At 46.1% G+C, this 20,683-nt stretch overlaps 1 long non-coding RNA gene across 1 annotated transcript; it reads right to left on the bottom strand.

Moving 5' to 3' along the window:
• Positions 1-1,458: 1,458 nt before the first annotated feature.
• On the bottom strand, positions 1,459-2,462 carry LOC146821710 (uncharacterized). The gene is made up of 4 exons (XR_014962758.1): positions 2,334-2,462; positions 2,080-2,167; positions 1,920-1,983; positions 1,459-1,824 (listed from the first exon to the last, which is right to left on the bottom strand). It is a non-coding gene; the product is annotated as an uncharacterized LOC146821710 (long non-coding RNA).
• Between the last annotated feature and the right edge of the window lie 18,221 nt (positions 2,463-20,683).

The raw sequence follows: 20,683 nt of genomic DNA, 5'->3' as shown, positions 1-20,683 counted from the left end.
GGCTCTAGGCTACCAAGTAAAGTACTTTTGACTTGACTTGCTTGTAGACTTTAGTCCCTCTGCAGCAGACCGGGCTCCGCCCTGAGTGTACGCTGAATAAACAGATATTGGTTTGTATGCTCTACTGTCTGACCGAGTCTTCGTTTGGTATGGAAGGCTGAGAGGTGGTCGTGAGTGACTTGGGTGACCCTTATTGGGCCACTTCGGGTGAGTGACCCATCCCATTCCATGGATGGGGGTGGGGGAGGTCTAGGCCATCGTCGGGTCGGACTGACGGACCAAGGATCCCTGCACAAAGAGTCTCTGATACTCGCAGCTGTCCCTTCTGTCCCGCCGGATGGTGCCTCACCCATTGGTCATCCCAACTGGAGTCCTGAACGGCGAAATCCTTGGATCTGACTGTTTGGTCTGAAGAGTCGGCAGTGGAGAATTAAATTAGTTTGTTTGACTTGCATGTATCCGGTGAGTTTTCTTTGGTTCTTTGTGGATATGGTACCATTTTGGTTTGAATTTGGTAAAGTCTGAGGACCGGCTTTTGGATAAAAAGCATTTGCAAATGCTATGCCAGGCATTAATAGTGAACTTGTTTTCTTTTGAGAATGCCTAGGATTAGTAAATTGTTCTCTTCATGTTGTCGCTGTTGTTCTGCAGAGGCTTAATTGGATAAAACTCAGCCGGCCCCTCCAGAAGGTAATCCAAATTTTGATATGTATGTGAAGCATGGTCTTGGCCCTATTATATTTAGTACATTATGACACAAATATACAAGGGACAATGCCAAATTGCAGTGGCCATTGATGGGCATGTCTGATGAATTGAAGATTGGGTATTTACAGGAGCAGTTGCTCAAAAGACGAAGTAGACAATCTAGATTTGATTCTCTCAGAACATGGCATAAGGCAGCTAGGAAGAGATGATTGAAAATGAAAAAAAGATGTACGAAAAAGAAAGATGCAGACACTGACTCAGAAAGCTGTAGTATATGATAGAGAAAACAGGAGAAGGGAGAACAATGTGGAGATAGGAGATTTCGATTGCATGTTGATAAATCGTATATGGCTCAGGAGGAAACTGATACTTTTGTGGAAGAATTGTTAGACACCCAACCCCCGCCCCCATATGCCACGCAAAGGATATATCCCACTGTCCCTGTGCCTTCACAGACGCCTGTTACTGCTGTTTCCACTGTCCCTGTATCTACTGCTGTTGTCTCGATGTCTGTGGCTGTGGCTACTCCTCCTCCTTCGTTGCCTTTGCCGTCTATGACAACTGTGACTTTTAGCACCCCTGCCATAACCATGGTCTCGATAGATTGTTCATCACATATTAATGAAACAACATGACCTTAGACAACCATTCCAAAGTCTGTGTGATTTATTTCACTTTTGTTTTTTTCAAAAACAAGATTATGCCATTATTTTCATGACATATCTTGGACAGCATTTATTTAAAGATATTCTCTGGTGATACTTACAATAGAATTAAATAACAACACATTGTAACACAACACAGTGAAATACAGTAAAAAGATACAATGACCGTAAATAATGACATACAATACAAAACGACCCAGTCCTTATTTCAAATTACACTAGGCCGACACAATGGTTCTTTAACATGGGATTCAGTCTGCTGTCCTGCCAGTGTCAAAAGCTATGGGATTTCCAAAACGTTTGAGGGTGTTGCCTTGGCGGGGAAAGAGGTGTAAATTATTCCCACGTGGCACACCCTGTGTCTCTTGACCCATTAGCTGGAGTCAACCCATTTCGAACCCCATCTTGCTGGGGGGGGGTTCTCCTCAGGACTAGGACTTGGTCTTGAGAACTAGGAAATAATAATGAATATGTGTTTTAGTTCTAAAGGCCCTGTTCTACCACTTTTAAACTCTCAAAAATGTTTAATTTTCAGTTATAAAGTACCTGCTTCTTTGCCGAATTCTCTGGGTTGTTATTCTCAGGGGCAGATGTTTCTTTATCGATGTTACTACGAATTACAACATAGTGTGCGTATATAAATAATTTGATACTTGTAGAGAACACGGTTGTAATGATACTCGAACATTTAGGGGACACAGCATACCTTAGTTGACTCAGAATCACTGGAGACGTGTTTAAAACAAGCAAGTTTCAGGACGTTCAGTGCTTCCTTTTCTCATTTGTTCTTTAGTCTGAGGAAAAAGGAATGGCTTATGTTACCATGCTGTCAGTTTTGGAATTCGCTGTCTGAGAGGGGCACGCAGCATGTTAATTAGGCGAACCTCTCTGCCTGACTCTGACAAACTTTTCCCGCTCGCTGGTCTCACAGAAAGCTGTATTTTATTAAATGCCACTTGCCTTCTCCTGGAAGAATTCAAACACGACGGTGTTCCTGGGTTTCTGCTCTGAATCAACTGTGACTTCCTGCTTGTTTGCGTGATTCCAAAAGGCTTATTTGCAAGAACCGGAGTGGATTCTGAAAGCTGTTGCATTCTGGTAGATGCAGTTTAGACGGATTGTTGTGTCTTATTCCTGAAATGCTTTTTATAATTTCATGATTTCGGACATCTCATTGAGTCCCCACATGGCTGTATCAAATTTCATAATGAGGAATGCTTCTTTTTGAGATAACAGCGCTTCGGGATCACCACCCCTCAGATTTGGTTTGATGGCACATAAAACAGTCCAATTAAAATCATTTTCAGAATGTTTTAATGTAACAAAATGATTAACCATAGGCGCAGTCAAGACTTTGTTCTTCAGTCTGGAGCGGTGTTGAACAATCCTTTGTCTCACTTCTTGGCTTGTTCTACCTATATACGTTTTCTTACAGGGACATATGATGGCATACACCACATTTTTGGTCTTGCAATTTGTGAATTCATTATGTCGCCAATGTCTTTGACCGTCCGTGTAGGTAGTTCCTTCTATGGTGGAATTGCAAACCTAGCAGATATCACATCTATGGTGCCCTTGAATGGGTTTTTGATTTATCATAGTGCGAAGAATATCTGTTCTTTCTTTGGGCAATACAGTTGTGCATATGACTTGCTCGCCAATGTTGCGATTCTTTTTCAGCGCAACAAGTGGAGGACCAATATTTGGTATGGATCCTTCAATTAGATGCCAGTTGCTCCGGACAATCTTCTTTAAAGGATGGGTATGGGGTCCAAATGCCGTAACGCAAACAATGCGTTCAGTTGTTGGTTTGCTTTTTTTGGACAAGTGTTCCCTAGGCGTGAACCAGGCTCTCTTCAGTGATTGTTTGAGGAGCTTTTGGGGGTAACTTCCCTCCTTAAATTTCTCCCTCAATGTGTTGGTATGACGTTCAAAGTCCTCACGTCTGGTACAGTTATGTCTAATGCTTAATAATTGCTCATAGGGCAAATTGTTCTTCAAATTTCTGGGGTGATAACTTCTGAAATGCAGGGCATTATTTTTTCCTGTTGGTTTCATATGTAATGTCATCATCAGCCCATTCAATGATGATTTCACCTCCACATCCAAGAAGGGGAGGTTCCTTTTGCTATATGCCAAACTTAGTTTGATGTCAGGACTGCGGTTGTTCAACCATACATGAAATTCATTGATGCTTCCGAACCTTTCCATATGCACCACACATCGTCGATATATCGGTACCACTGTATTATTTGGTCAATTTCCGGGTTGTTGTAGATGAATCTATGTTCATACTGGGCCATATACAGTACAGGCATTTCTGGGACAAAGGGATAACCCATAGCTGCCCCTTTGATTAGTAGGAAGAAATCCTCATCGAATTTGAAAAAGTTTTTCCGAAGAGAAACTGAGGCCAAACTGAGAATGAACTCCGTTGGTGCTTGGTGTGGTATTGGCCGTAGTTCCAGATAAAATTCCATTGCCTCCAAGCATCCTGCTGAGGAATTTGAGTGTAAAGGGATTAAACATCCACAGTTACTAGGATATGTATGTTTGGATCAAAGGCAAACCCTTCTACTTTGTTGACGAAGTCCATAGTGTCACGTAGGTAGAAGTGAACATCCAACAAAAATGGTTTCAAGAAGATATCCATATACTTGGACAGTGGCTCTAGAATAGAGTCACACCCGGACACGATCGGTCTACCGGGGAGGGTTGGTAGCATCTTTGTGCACCTTTGGCAAAAAATATAGTATGGGAGTCCGTGGGAATTTTTTGATGAGATACTCGGATTCCTTAGGTTCCAAGATGCCTTGTTCACTGCCTTCTGTGACTATCATCAGTATTTCTTGTGCAATCTCTTTTGTTGGATCCTGTGGGATGCACTGGTACCATACCGTATTTTGTACGTGACTTCTACCTTCTTGTAAATAGGCCTCTTTGAACCAAATGACCATGGCAATACCTTTATCTGTTGGCCTTATGACTACTGATTTATGGTCTTTCAAGGCAATTATGGCCTTTTTGTGATCCTGTGAGATATTATTTTTGATGTACACCCTTTTCTTTTCCAGAACATTTAGCGATGATAACACTGCTTGTTCAAAAGCTAAGATGTTCTTTGGGATACTATGAGCTGGTGGACAAAACGTAGATTTATTACGTAGTCCTGATGCCTCAAGTCTCGTAGCGTCTTCCTTATCTTTGAAGAAAGCTTTTAAATGTATTTTCCAGAATAATTCCATGGCCTCCATTTTTACTTTGGTGAAGTCTGTTTTCACGCCAGGGACAAAGGAAAGTCCTAGTTCCAAACCTGCTGTCTGTTCTTTAGATAAAATCATGTTGGATAGATTGATGATGGATGATTTCTTTATGTTTTGTAGTACTGTTGTCGTGTTCTCATTTCCCATGTTTGGGGTTTGTATCTTTCGCGTGGCTTTTGTTGACCTAAGTCTGATTCTCCTGCGGATTCTGAAGATGATGTATCAGAGAATGTTAGAAACCTTCTTTTGGAGCATCCTTGGTATTCTGGCAGGAATTTTCTGGAATCAGGTTTGGTACAAAAATCCTCTTTCAAATACGGGTACACTGATTTAATGTTGAATGATTTTTTGTCCTTCTCGAACTTATTGGCTTTGAAATGGAATCCTGAAGGAGTTCTGTCATCGTTTCGGCTTGCCCCGTTTGATCTGGAGTGATAACGAAAGTCATTTTAATGTAAAAGTGATCCAATTGATTTGTGATGGTTTGCACATAAAGCCGAAGTTTCATGCTGCCAACCATTCAAAGTTACCAGTTTTGTTTGAGAAGTACAATGGTACTCTCAAACTCATATTGGCAAAAATTCAGGAGACAACAGGGTTAAAGTGGCCAGATCCTTTACCATTAGCTCTTATGTCAACAGGAGCGATAGCTCATTCCAGGACAGAATTGTCACTGTATGAGGTCATGTTTGGATGCCCAGCAAATGTCTGGGGCATCCCTCACCCTCGACGGTTTTCTGATATTGAGTACCCATTGTTAATTGATTATCTTGACCACCTAACTGAAAGTTTACGTTCTTTACACCATCAGGTCCAGGATACCCTGCCAGCTGCACCAGAGGGGCACAGACTCAACATGCAGCCTGGCAATTTTATATTGGTGAGAAATTTTCAGAGGAAGAACAGTTTGGAGCTACGATGGAGGGGGCCAGAGCAGGTCCTGCTAGCAATGTGCACGGCAGTGAAGGTCGCTGGCCGTAAGAACTGAATACATGCAACTCATTATAGCAGGGTCCCTTTGCCTTTGCCCATGATCATTGGGTGAATGATGGCATTGGGCACTCTGAGACTGAACAAGTGTCTCAGTATGTCCCGTTTAGTGATGCCCAGCTAATTTTAACTCAAATGGATCAGGAGAATGAAAATGTGCTAAAGGCTGCTTTTCCTCTGGAAATACGAGCCATTAAAGTGCCATTGTTTGTTGATCCAACAGTGCCTTGGGCTGCCAGGTACAATTTGCACCCTCAGCTGAGGGAAAGTGCATCCAAGGAGAAAAAAGTTAACGGATGGACTGCGGAAGATAGGTTGTACTAAAGCTGTAATACCAACGGAGATTCATTGAGCTTGATGAAAAATGTGCTTGTTTTAATTTCGTTGTTTGAACATTAGATAGGGAAGGTAATGGGATACCCTGAAGGTGACTGACATGGGATATGAGCTTAGGACAAAGCAAGCTCCACTGCCGGTGCTCAAGAGTGCCAATATATTGATGGACAATAGGAGCCTGTACCAGTGAGGCTCGGACAGACACTGGGAACATACATATTTTCTTTTACATTCTTGCCCCCATTTATTACTCATAATGCATCCTTTTGGTAGGTTGGTTGCTGAGGAAGAGCAGCTGATGGTTCTTATGGCTCAACGTAATGTGGTGTGGACCCATAAAAGAAAAGTGATTTATGTGATTTCTGCAGCTTTGTTGATGGCAATCCTCTGTGGGGTATTGTGGGTCTTGGAAAGTGCTTACAGTGCACCTTCACACAGTGAAGGTAAAGGTCTTTCTTCAAAAAGGTATAAGAGAGTAGCTTCGAGGAATATATTTTTGGAGACCCATAAAAGATTTTTCGGTAATGGCACAGCAAGCTACCCCACTGACTCTGTGACTAGTTTATGGACTGCATATCCCTTGTCTTTAGTGAATTATACATATACCGAACCCCCTGATTTTGTAGAGATAAAAGGAGTGTTTGGATCTGGTTATTCAGGACCATGCTTGTACCATCAAAAACCATTAGTGGTGGTGTTAAGAAGTACAGGAGGCAGGAAGGCGGCAAGATGAACATCTTTTATTTGAGCTTTAGGTACCAAAGCATCCTACTCACAGGGCACCCAGCAGCAACTGACTCTGAGCACTTGGCAACAGGGACCAAGCACTCTCTACATTCTAGGGTCATATGAGTAGGGTGTTCCACATGAAAGCAGCTCGCTAGCACAAGGCAACACATAGGCAATTACCACACACCTTCCCCCAACACTAAATTGCAGATTGTGAGAACAAGGAAGAATATTCAATTCAAAATATAGTTGTGTAGTTTGTCTGGGGGCTTAGAAGTACGAGTGCTCCTATGCAGAGGAGGAACAACATTGAAAGGAACAAATTGGGCGTTTCGACTGGAGGGAACAAAGGGACGTACAGGAGCGATCCTCCCTAAATTCCAAATACGCCCATCATCGAGTTTCACAGAATTACGAAACAGCTTTGTCACCTTACGAGGAGGGGATAATTTTGCACCGCCAGACTTCTGGGGAAAGCGCACCCTCACACAGTCACCCACACTAACCAAGGTGTGAGAAACCGCATGTCTAACATCGAAGTTAGCCTTTCATTTGGCTGACTTGAGATCCTGTAGCACCTGCCATTGAGCATCTTCACGAATCTCATTGTCAGCACCTCTCCCTCTCATCTAAGTCTGGAACATGTAAGTGTTGGAGGTGTGCCCCTAAACACCTCAAAAGGAACTTTCTCTGTAGTGCAATGACGAGTCGAGAAATAAGCCATAACTCTCTCAAGTATCACAGACCTCCAGTCACAGCTTTGTTCTTTGGCCAGTTGAATTGATTCCTTCAGAACGCGGTTGAACCTCTCCACCATTCCGTTGCATTTGAGGTGGTAGAGAGAACACCGCTTGTGTTCAATTCCTTTGCTGGACAAGAACTCTACCATTTCTCTTGACAGAAGCTGAACCTCATTGTCGATCAGGAGGGATTCAGGGAGATCTTCCCTGCAGAAAATGTTCTCTAAGAATTTTATAACATCTCTGGTTTCTATGCTCTGTGTTACTTTGACCTCAGGCCATCTGCAGTACATGTCATTTAAGACAAGAACATAGGATTGGCCCGCCTTAGAGGAGACAGGCCACAAGAGGTCCAAGGCTATATGTTGCCAACACCGTGTGGGAGCCTCTCCTATTATCATTGGTTGAACGCTAGTTTTACAAACCTTAACGCAGACAGTGCAGTCCGTGCAGTCTCTCACCATGCGCTCCACAAGAATATCAATGCCGGGCCACCAGAAGTGCAGCCTCACCCTCTCCTTTGTTTTAGCGATGCCTTGGTGTCCCTGGTGGGCCAAGGACTGAATAATTTGCTTTTACCTAAGCTGCTAGACCTGACAAGCTAAGTTGCGGGAGACTTTTAGATAAAGTGTAAACAGTTTTTAAGAAACTTTTTAAACTGCATCATTGTGAATTGATTTTATCAGTTATTAACTGCACTGATTAGCACACTTGAATTGCACTGTTACTCAAACTGCATCTTACTGTTGAATTTGAATTTAAATTGAGGGCTGAAAAAGCTAAATTGTATTATAGATAAGGGCAAAGTGTACCTACCAGCATTGGAAGGGCGGAGGACATGGAAACGGCCACGTAGCTCCAGCGCAAAACTGGAAGTCACCGGCAGCAGTGCTGAGGGAGGGGCTACAAGATTAGCCATGCCACACTATAAAAATGACGCTGCTGTGCGGCTGCGCCGCTGGCCCACCAAAGGCGTGCCTAAGGCAAGCCCGCCCGCATCCGAACGGGCCCAGGGGCCAGAAACCCTGGCCCGTTTATATCGAACAAAAACCCACCCCTCAGGTACTCAAGAGATAAGCTTCTAGACCTGGCAGATAAGCTAATACAAATCACGGGATGCGTAAGAGCATCTCCTGCTGAGATGGAAGGCCCATTCACATGTCTTCACTGCAAATGGGGAAGCCAAGATACTCAAGCCAACACTTAAAGAAAGATATAAATTCCAATCTCAATATCCTGGGACTGAATTGCATCTATTTCAACTCTAGATCACTCCCCAAACACAGTATTTTTTTTTCAAATTAAATTATTTTTTATTAACATACATCGACATCTGAGATACAGCACAGTGGAATCAAGTACAGTACAATTAGAGGAAAAAGCATTTCACACCTTGTGATGCCAGAGCATCATGATTGCAGACTATGGGGTGGAGGGATCGTCTGTGTCAATGTTAAGTGGGGGGTTGCAGATATGGCCACGATAGGAGTTCCAGGGGTCTCATATTTTGGACCACTTCCTGGGGCATCCCCGGGCAGTATAAACTGTCACCAGTCAAGGTCTTCCTTCCAGGCCTCCACTGTTGGCGGGAGCGCCGCCTCCCACAGTTGTGCAATTTTTCTCTTCGCCAGCATAAGTCCTGGTGTGGTCCATTGTGTGTGGTGGTTGTTTAAGTCTGTGGGTTCCCATATGTTTAGAAGGCAACTGCGTGCATCGTGATGAATGATAATAGTGAGCACTTCACTTAGTACATCGTGGATGTTGTGCCAGTACGCCTGTATGTACTCGCACTCCCATAGGATGTGCAAAAATGTTTCTTCCTGGCCACATTGTCTCCTACAATCTACACTGTTAGCCCTAACCATGCGTACCAAACTAGGCCCCGTGAGGTATACCCAATGAAGAATTTTGAGTTGAACGAGTCGGAGCCTGGCCAAAATTGCTATTACTCTTGGCGAGGACACCGTTTCTTGCCAGTCTTCATCATCCAACTCGATACCATCCCTCACCCATTTCTCACGTAGCAGCCCAAGGGGGTCTGCCATATTGCTGATCAGTTTTTTATAAGTCAGTAATAGGGTTTTTTCTAGGGGTGGGCGGAATTTGCGAAAGTGACTTTCGCAAATTATCGCGAAAATGTTAAAAATCTCCACAAACACGCGGAAATATCACGAAGATGCGGAAGTTTTTTTCCCGCCCGTTCGTGGTATTTTCTGCATGGTCGCGGCTCGCCAACTTACCCATGCGGTTGCTTGCGGGCGCGGCCATCTTGTTTTCACTCTTCTCGCGGTGCATGATCGCGAGAAGAAAGACGTGATCGCGCGACCAATGACATTACTGCGGGCGCGAACTGTCGCGAGACAGCGCAAATGGCTACCAACAATCCAACATCTCGTGGAGAACGCGACCGGATCGGGAAAACTTGTTGGCGAACGCGGGGATTCAGGTAAGGCGATCGCGCGCGAGAGAAAATGTATTATTTTACAGCGCGAGCAAGAAACAAATTATCGCTAAGCTGCGGAATGCGGAAATGTTGACATTTTCGCGCTCTCCGCAGAACGCGAAAATGTCAAATTATCGCAATTTCCGCGAGCGGAGCGGAAATTTAGCCCAGGCCTAGTTTTCTCAGGCAGGTACCCATCCAATAGTCTACCTTCCAGTGAAGAGGGTTCTGGAGGGCAGGAGCCGTCTGGGAAGTGGGATTTCAGTGCGTGTCGGATTTGTGTGTAACAAAAGTGCTCTGAGGTGGCCATTTCATGCTGTTGCTGCAAGGAAGCAAAGGATTTCATTTCACCCTTGTCCCACATATCTCTGATCTGTGAAATCCCAATGGGGTTCCATTTATCGAATCCCTTTGATTTCCATAGGTCACCTAATTGTTCGGAGTCCCACAATGGAGTTGCTAGAGTCAGCTTTCGTTCCCAGCCCAGGGTTTTATTGGCAGCGTGCCAGACTTGGACCGAGTGATCAGTTGGTCAAGTCAAGGGGGACTGTTTGGGTTTGGAATAGAGTGCCCTATTGTAGATTCCCTCCCAGCAGGATCCATCTATCCATGGCATACACGGGATCATCAGGTTGACCGTAGGTGCCCTGATTAATGGCTGCAAGGTGGGCCTCCCAGTAATATCGTTTTATGTCAGGGAGGCTAATCCCCCCGTCATACCAATTTAGTGTGAGCTTGGTCAATGCTATGCAGGGTTTCCCATCCCACAACAAATCTCTCCGCAGGCCTTCGACCTCTCTGAAATACTGTGCCGGGACAGGGTCCAAGGTGTTCTGCAAGGACATAGAGGAAACAGGGCAGCGACATCATCATGAAGAGGGCCGCCTTGCCCAGCAATGAGAGTGGGAGAGCTTTCCAGTTAGCTATGTCACGTTTAAGCCTCTGCAGCGGTGGGAGAAGATGTTAAGTATAGCGGAGTTTGGAATCTAAGGTAATATAGATACCCAGGTACTTAAAGCCCACCGTGTTGATTTGGATTGGGCAGCCAATCGGAGGGGAGGGTCAGTAGCATTTGAGGACATACAGGAGGGATTTAGTCCAGTTGATAGAAAATCCAGAATACCTACCAAAGATCTTCATTATATCTAGGACACACACCAATGACTTCCTTGGGGAGGCCAGGAACAGAAGCATGTCATCAGCATACAGGAAGATACGGTCTTCCCAACAGGGAGACAAGCGCAGACCTTGTATTTCTGGATCCTGAAGAACCCATGCCGCGAGTGGTTCAAGGACGAGGGCAAACAGGAGGGAGGAGAGGAGGCATCCCTGACGGGTACCCCGACTTAAAGAGAATTTACCTGATTTCCTGTTGTTGACTATGACCTGAGCTTTGGGCTCCGAGTATAGAATTCGTACCCACTGGATGAATTCCGGGTCGAATCCCAGCTTAGCAAGAAAAGCTAAGAGGTAGGGCCATTCAATGGTGTCAAATGCCATGGCTGCATCCAATGATACAACCACGGCGTCCCCTTGGATGGTATCCACTCTCCCAAGCACTCCATGCAGCCTGCGCAAGTTCAGTGCCGTATTGCGGTGTGGCATAAAACCCGATTGGTCAGGATGGACTAGCTTCCAATTATTTGGCCAGCTGGTTCACTAGGAGTGTGGCCAGGATTTTAGGTTCTACGTTTAGTAATGAGATCGGTCTATACGAGGCACAGTCTGTTTTGGGTTTACCCTCTTTATGAATAGTGACCAATGTGGCTATTCTCTGATCTTGTGGCAGAGTCCCCTACTCTTTGCTCTCTTTAGATACAGGGCTATTTTGTCAAGTGTCAGTTTGTAGAGCTCAATAGGCAGACCATTTGGGCCTAAAGCCTTACCAGAGCGCAGTGATCTGATGGCTTGCGTTATTTCATCATTAGTTAACGCACTGTCTAAGAAGCGCCGGTCATCTTCCGACAAGACTGGGAGCGCAACGTCACATAGTAATTCATGGGAGTTCTCTTCTGTGGATGGTGTAGGCCTTGTAGTGGGCGGCAAAGTGATTTGCGATTTCTTGAGGGTCAGTGATAGTAATGCTGTCTGCACCCACTAGTGTCGGTACCAAACGACTCACCCATTCCTTCTTGTCGAGCCAGGCGATTAGTTTCCCTGCCTTGTCACCTAGGCTCATATATTCTACCTAACTTTTCCCTTCCAAGGACTTTGGCCTTGTCTGTTGCTAGAGCTTTGTACTCTTCTTGTGTGAGGCGTAGTGTGTGGAGTTTCTCTTGTGTGTCCCTGGTCTCTAATTCGCCTTCCAGCCTCCCTATTTCTACCTCCACTTCTACAAGCTCCTTCTGACTGTCCTTCTTCATGCCAGCAATTAGCGACAGTGCTTGTCCCCGAATTACGGATTTGAACTCCTCCCACAGGGTCTGGGAAGAATCTACTGAACCCTCATTTTCTCGGAAGTAGGCATCTATGGCTATTAATAATGTTTTCCGGATTTCCGGGTCTCGGGGATACCATGGGTTGATGGGGGCGACCCTCCCCCCTTGAGTCTGCCCTAGGACTATGTGGACCCAAACCAGGGAATGATCCAAGATTCCCCTTGCTAAGTGTTTGACTTTGTGGATGTGGATGTGAGCAGCTTGCAAAGCCGGGATCAGGACATAATCGATACGTGAAAGACTAAGATGGGCTCCGGAGTGAAAAGTGTGTCTCTGGGTGATGCGACCGCCACCCATCAACCAGTCCCAGTGCATCCAGAAAGTCGGGCAGCCACCCATCTGTAAATGTAGTGTGTTGGAGACCAGGTGATTCGTAGACCGACAGGAGTGTGAGCATGTAACCCTCCCAGGCACCTGTAGCTCCTACCTATCTGCCTCTATCATCTGTCTGAATTGAACTCACGGCTAAGGGGAAGGAAGTCTTCAACATTACGCCTACTCCCCGAGAGCTAGTCGTGAACCCTGAGTGCGCTATTAACTGGTATCCCTACCTATTAAGTGCCTTACAGGAGTTACATACGAGATGCGTTTATTGAAGCAGAATAACATCAGGGGTGTGTCACTAGATGCATTGCAATACAACCCTACGTTTAATTTGATCTCTAAGCCCATTGACATTCCAGCTCAATATTTTAACACTTTTGTCCCATTGCGTACTCATTGGGGTAAAAGTAAAGTTCAAGTCCCTCTGTGTAAATGTCAGCTTTTTCCTTCAACGTAACTGGAATAACGTATAACCAAGATAACATCGCAGACCGACCCCCCCACCCCCGCCGCCCCTTCCTCTCTCCCAATGAAAGAAACAAGGAAAACAACAAAAGAAGAACTCCCATTACTGTCCCTTCCCTCCCTGCTACCCTGCTCCGTAGGCTCAGAACTACCCACATCCCAAACTAGCAGAGCACCTGTCACCCCAATGAACTAGTTAACTGTTACAGGGGTTGTGGGGTGGCACCACTCGTGGTACCTCAGGGCGCAACTCCAGTCCCCGCTAGGAAAGAGGCATTATTGCATATTATCGGTCCCGCAGTGCCCAGCGCACCTGGCGGCCTCCACCCCTCCATGAAAGAGCAAATGGCATACCTCGCGGAGTGCTACAAAGAGACCCAGGGTCCATTGTCAAACGTGAGGAGTTCAGTCCCCACCAGTCACAGAGGCTGCTGGACTCATGGATCTCGATCGCCTGGATCTCAGGCTTTTCTTGTTGGATTCTGCTCTGCCATTGTGGGAGCTCGGCGGACTCACACGGGAATCCCTCCAGCCGCTCGTGTTAACTTGTCGTGACTTCCGCGCATGCCCCTCCTTCAGCCATGTCTGCAAATCCACAGGGGAAGTGAAGAACCAGGATTTTCCATCTACCATTACTTTGAGTTTCGCTGGGAAAAACATCATATACTGAATACCTCTGTCTCTGAGCGCTCGTTTCACCCCATCAAAGGAGCGACGTTCTTGTTGGACCTTGAGGGTAGAGTCCGGGAAGAACCGGATAGTGGCATTTTCATATCGGAGATCCCCATGTATGCGTGCCGCCTGCAGTATTGCGTCCCGGTCTCTGTAGTTGAGGATTTTAGCAATGACCGTCCTTGGGGCTGCCCCCGGTTTTGGTGGTGGGATTGGGGCCCTGTGCGACTGTTCCACCGTGAAGAAGGCAGAGAGTCGTTTAGGTGCAGGTTGCTTGTGGAATGCGTATTTGTCCAGTTTGTTGGACTGCACAGGAGGACCTCCCTTGGGCTTCATCTCAATGTGGGGCCAACAGGCCGTGCACTGGAAGACGATCAGCCACGCGCCAATGCGTGAACCTTGTATAGGAGCGACACACCGGCCCGGTGCATAGGTCGGACCACCGGTATCTGCACAGTAGTAACTATGGCACCGCACCGACAGTATGCTGGACCCCCCATACACTGCAGTCACTGAGGCTGCCTGTATCAATTAAGGCTCCTCAGGGCCCAGTAGCAACTGGGGAGGTGCCTCCAGGTGCCAGCTGCATTGTGGCTGGAGGGGAACCTATACTCTCAAAGCTCCGGGCCAATATCAGGCACGTACTGCTCTCGGGCCCATCAGCATCTGGCCACTGTTGTTTGGTTATGCAATCTCAGTGGACCCCCCCTCAGGAGGCTAAAACGATGAGCATCCAGTGCCAGGCAGATGGGTGCGCCACGCACACCCCGAAGCTCCTGGGCAGGCCCCAGTAGGTGCTGCCCCGAAACCAGGCACCACTGGCTTGCAGTGAATCAAGGACTTGTCCTGCAGTGAAAGGGGCAAGGGCCTCAAAGTCAGTGTCCAGAGGCAGAGGTGGCCTGGCCACACCACCAGCACACCCAGGGAGACCTATTCACTGCACTGGGGAGCGAGGCAGCAAACTCCACAAGCCTGTCCTCCCCGTGGGCCCAGATCGACCAGCCCGTTTATAGTTCTTGGGCGGGGGGGAACAAACCGATAAATAGTCACTGCGAGGGTCTTCCAGCTCCTCTGGTGTTTACTGAGTGTCTCAGCCAGCCGCCCAGACTCGGGTCTCCTATACAGTTATGGCATGCGTCCAGTCAATAGTGGGAAGAAGGGAGAGGGGCACACTCCCTACCCCTGCTCCGGCTGCGGCACAGCTCTCGCTGCATTGGGCCCTGTGTTCCGCTCCTCGGCTGTGCCGGAAGAAGGCGGTGACAGTCAACGATCGGGCACAGGTGCGTCCCAGTCCTGGCCAGAGCTGCTGACCGCCGTTGCTGGCACACATCCTCACTCCAGCATCCGATCGCTGTGGGCGAGGAGCGCAGACTGCTCCAGGGTCACTTCTACGGATCGATGGGACACAGTCCTCCCGCTGTGGCTGGATCACTATTGAGCGAGGCGCGCACTCGAGCGCGACCCACTCCCACCAGGCCTCACCCGGGCAACGCCTCAGGATGTGTTGCCGTGGAACTCGGGACTCGCAAAGGCTACGGCCCCGGGAATTTCACTGTTCCGAGCGGTGTGCGTTCTGCAGGCACTACCACAACAGCAGCCTCGGCAAGAGTGGAGTATATACGGATATTTAGGGTCTTTTACTGCAGCCCCGGCGGAGCTCCTCACTTAAGCCGCCATCTTCATCGGTACCAGACCACGCCCCCCCAAACACAGTATTGAGATCTGGGAGACATTGGATGATTTAAGCCCAGACCTGGTTTTTGTCACCGAAACCTGGCTAGACGACAACAACACCCCATACATTGTCACTGCCCTACCTCTCAACTATAAAATATTAAAACAAGATAGAACGGGCAAGAAAGTAGGGGGGACAGCTATCCTATACAAAGACCACCTCACCTGTATTCCTATTATAGTCACTCAATCAGGCACACATGAGATCCTAGCATTCTCAGTGTCTAACGGAGACAAAAAATTATTTGGAGGGGCTGTCATCTACAATCCCCCTGGCTACCATCCCGGCCTAAGTGCCAACCTATTACCACAACTACTCCCCCTTCACTTAAAACAGAATCAGTTCTTAGTTTTAGGGAATTTCCATCTTCACTATGAAAACCCCACAAACCCAGGGGTCAAACACCTGGAAAATGATATGGCTATAATGCAATTAACCCAGTGGATTACCGAACCAACCCATGCGGCTGGACATACTCTAGATCTATTGCTCTCCAATATAAAAACTATGAATGTTCATGAGATTAAACCTCTACCTTGGAAGGACCACTTCCTAATCTTTTTCTCTTTCAGCCTACCAAATAAACCATCTAAGGCTGAAACAATATATCAGTCAGGGAAAAGGGCCTGGAACGAAATCACCCGGGAATCGTACACTGCTCCCCCCCCCCCCAAGACTCCATCATACCCTACTTGATCAGTGCGCCCCTAAACTTAATATTACATTTTTTAATAAAACCCAATCTGAAAAGTGGTACACATTAGAACTAAAACTAATGAAAAGGAAGTGCCGAACCCAGGAGCATAAATGGAGACTGTCAAACGACAGCATAGACAGACAAAACTACCTAGCTGAACTGAATATCTATCACTGTGCCCTAAAAAATTCTAAAACAAATTACTACACAAAAAGGATTGAAGATAATGGCAGTTCATCCAAAGAACTCTACAAAGTAATTAGAGAGCTATGCAAGTCCACTACTCTATCTCAATCTATGGCACCCACGACAGAGAATTGTGAGCTACTTAATAATTTCTTTACAGACAAGGTGACAAAAATCTACGCATCCTTTAATATTCCCAATGACGATGATAATATAGACTGGGAAAATTTGGCACCCCATCCCTCAGCACATGTCCACCTCAACACTTTGACGCCTTTCTCAGAAGAAAAAGTAGCTAAGGCTATGACTGAGGCCAAGGCAGGATTGCCACTAGATCCCTGCCCACATTTCATTTTTTCTCAACTAGTGTCAGTTCTATGCCCCCATATTACTAAAGTCCTCAATCCATTCTTAGAGCTAGAATCTTTCCCAGATATATGGAAGAAAACAGTGGTCTTTCCCATACTAAAGAAATCAGGCCTTGAAATCTACGATCCAGCAAACTACTGGCCAATCTCTAAATTACCATATTTGTCCAAGGTCCTGGAGAGATTGGTCAATAGACAACTTATCCCTTTCATTGAAACTAATAACTTACGAGACCCCTCACAAACTGGCTTTAAGACCAACAACAGCACCCAGGCCACCTTACTTGCTGTGTCTGACAATATCAGATCACTAGCTGATCAAGGGAGAGCCGTAGCACTGATCCTTTTGGACCTTACTGCGGCGTTCGACACCGTATCTCACAATAACCTACTACGAATCCTCCACGAACAAGGGCTCTGCTCAAAAGCCCTATTATGGTTCGCATCTTTCCTTAAAGATTGACCCCAAACAATCCAAATGAGATCTTGCTCCTCCACCACAAAAAGCATTAAATATGGAGTTCCACAGGGAGCTACTCTGAGCCCCACTCTTTTTAATGTATATGTCTCCTCCCTGGCGGACATCAGCAGGAAATGGGGCTTTGACATCTTCTCATACGCCGACGATACACAATTAATGATCCCCCTGTCTGACAGGCTGACCAATGCTGATACTAAGAGCAACCTAATCAACTGCCTCACTGAAATTGCAGGATGGATGTCCGGGCACTGCCTAAAATTAAATGCCGGAAAATCTGAGATCTTGCTTTTCAGTGGTACACATGCAATTTGGGACAGTAGCTGGTGGCCCCAGACGTTAGGCACTGCCCCTGAACCAAAGCGGGCTGCAAAGAATTTGGGCATCATCTTCGATGATGCCTTATCCATGTAGGATCAAGTACGCACACTGTACGGAAAAGGTTTTGCCACACTGAAACTCTTTAGAAGACTCTTTCCCTGGAACACTTTGAATTGCAGAAAAACGGTGACACAGTCACTTTTTCTGAGCAGGCTATATAACGGCAATACTGTTTATGTTGGCATGGCCAATTATCTTTTCACTCAACTCCAGGTGGTCCAAAACACAGTTGCTAAATTGATCTGTAATAAAAGTAAATATAGCTCAGCATCTCTCTGCATGAATGGGCTACACTGGCTACCAGTACGCCAAAGAGCCAGTTTCAAGCTCATGTGCTACGCACACAGAACCTTACATAAGAAAGGTCCACACATTTTGCGAGGCAAAATAGAATTCCATGTCCCATCGCGCAACCTGAGATCACATCATCAGGCCTTGGCAACAGTCAAACGCACAACCAAAGTCAGGATGGGTGACCAATCATTCTTTAAATCAGTGGCGGTCCTTTGGAAAAATCTCCCACTCGACCTACGCCTGACCGATGACTATCTGTTCTTCAGAAAGAAGTTGAAAACCTTCCTGTTCCCTAGATACTGACCCTACCAAATATTAATCTTAGAATAACCTGCACTGCATTTCTTTCGGTCCTAACGCTGTGCTGTCCCTCTGGATGAATGTCGCTCTCTACAAATACCCAAAAATACAAAAATACAAATACAAGTGAACTATTTTCGCTCTGAGAGATGTTGGAGGGACAAGGCGTGTTCCCCTCCAAAGTAAGTCACTACTCACTGAAAGTTAATTCCGTACATTCTAGAATTTCTGGACACCTTCACTCAAGCTTTTGATGCCCGTCCACCCTCCAGACACCAAACTGCACACTTCAAGCAAGTCAACATCACTTTTCATAGAGTCTCTCCACTCTGCCTCAGAAACAATATTTTTGACAACTTCACATACTTTGAAATCATCAATTTCCCAAGTATCTTCAGGGTGAAGGAAGACTTTGTCACTCTGTTTGGGCACTAAGCGAGAGAGACAGTCAGTGACTTTGTTGTCCACCCCAGGAATGTACTTTACGAGAAAGTTTAAATCCTGCAGGGCTATGACCCACTTACATGTTCTAGAGGAGACAGCGTCTAAGGACTTTTTATGGAACAAATCTTTTAGGGGTTTGTGGTCTGAATGACCGAATAAGGAAATTCCGCTGAGAAATTTTGTGAGCTTCTTGATGGCCCAGAAAATGCACAGTGCCTCCTTTTCAATTACCAAATATTGAAGTTCTGAACCAACAAGAGCTCTTGAGAGAAACATGATGGTTTCTTCCATGCCATCTCTTGCCTGTTTAAGGACGGCGCCAAAGCCTTTAGAACTGGCATCAGTAACCAGAATAGAGCTTGAAGAAGTGTCAAAGCTCTGCAAAGAGGGAGCGGAACAGAGAGCTTTCTTGACTTCCTCGAATTCCAACTGGCACTGGGGAGACCAAGAAAAATTCACACCTTTGTTTAAGAGAGACCTCAACGTGGAGGTGCGGCAGGGGAACACATTTATTGTAGTACTCGGCCATCCCCAAGAAGGTGACTAGATCATCTCTGGACTGCGGGATGGGAAGTTCTTCATTGGTCTTCGCCTGGCGATCGCTGGGCCTAACTCCATTACCAGTCAAGCGGTGACCCAGGTAATCAATTTCAGGAAGATTAAACCTGCATTTGCTTTCACGCAATGTCAGACTTCTTGCACTGAATCATGTTGATACGAGCCATGCATCAAGATGTCGTCTTGGTATATCTTGACTCCCTCCACACGGCTCAACACATCTTCCATGGCTCTCTGAAAAACAGAGGCTGCCGAGATCAAGCCAAAGGGAAGACGTGTGAACTTGTATGTTCCAAAAGGGGCTATAAAGGCAGTCAAATCCATGGACTTATCATCTATTTTGACCTGATGATAGGCAGCCCGGAGATCTAAAGTGGAGAAGATGTGTGCGTCCCTTAACTGGGCTAACATTTCCGCGATGTTTGGGAGAGGGTACCTGTCAGCGATCACCACACTGTTGAGGGTGCGAAGATCCACACATAAGCGTACTTCGACAGAGGTCTTATGTGCAAGAACCACTGGAGCTAACCACTCACTAGCCTCAGTCTCAACAATGATACCTTAATTCTTTAATTTCTCAAGTTCGGAGCGCAGAGACTCCTTCACAGCCAAAGGTACACTGTGAACTTCAGATGTGATGGGAAGAGCACCTGGTTACAGCGTGATCTTGTGAGTGTAACCCGAGAGGCAACATAACCTCTCGCTGAAGACTTCCTTAAATTCAGTATGTAAAGCACAGCTTGAATCACCCACACTAGAAACAACACTCGGATACTCTCACTTGAGATAACATTTGAAGGAACAGACTTTGGAGAGATGACCCTGAAGACAATGCAGGGATCACCACCAGGAACTAACAACACACCCAAATCAGCCTGGTGAAACCAGCTAATTATGCTGTTGCCTCTGCATAAAACATTTATCTTCCCTGCAGTTAGTCTTCCTTTGTATTTGATATTGCCGATGAAATAGCCAAACACTTTTATGGGTTGGCTACCATAAGCTAAAGGATTAATATCGGGTTTGTAAACTTTCACTCTCCCAATCATGTCAAATAACTCTTTGGGGATGAGAGAGATCTTTTCCCCAGAGTCAAAGAGCATTCTAATGTTGCAATCATTCACCCAAACCTCATCCACAGGCCCCTTACTCTTGTTCTTATCATTGGGCATGATAACCTCCCCGCAGTGTAGCTCATCGTAGTCAGAGTAACTTCCACTCTCAAGGGAAACATCCTTGACGCACCTGCCCGACTTATTCTTTTTGGCTCTATAAACCTTGGCTAGGTGCACAACTTCTTCACAGTTGTGACACTTAGAGGAAAGAGCAGGGCACAACTTGTCATTGGCAAGATGACCGATCATTTCACATCAGTAGCATCTCATCATGGTGTTTCCCTTGAATTTGGAGTTAGAAGAGGTATGGATAGGTTCACGTTGTTTCCAAACAGGCTTCGAGTGGTTTTTGGT

This window comes from Triturus cristatus, chromosome 6 (assembly GCF_964204655.1).
Source record: "Triturus cristatus chromosome 6, aTriCri1.1, whole genome shotgun sequence".
In the NCBI taxonomy this organism is placed as follows: domain Eukaryota; kingdom Metazoa; phylum Chordata; class Amphibia; order Caudata; family Salamandridae; genus Triturus; species Triturus cristatus.
This window is presented reverse-complemented; position numbering and strand designations above follow the sequence as displayed.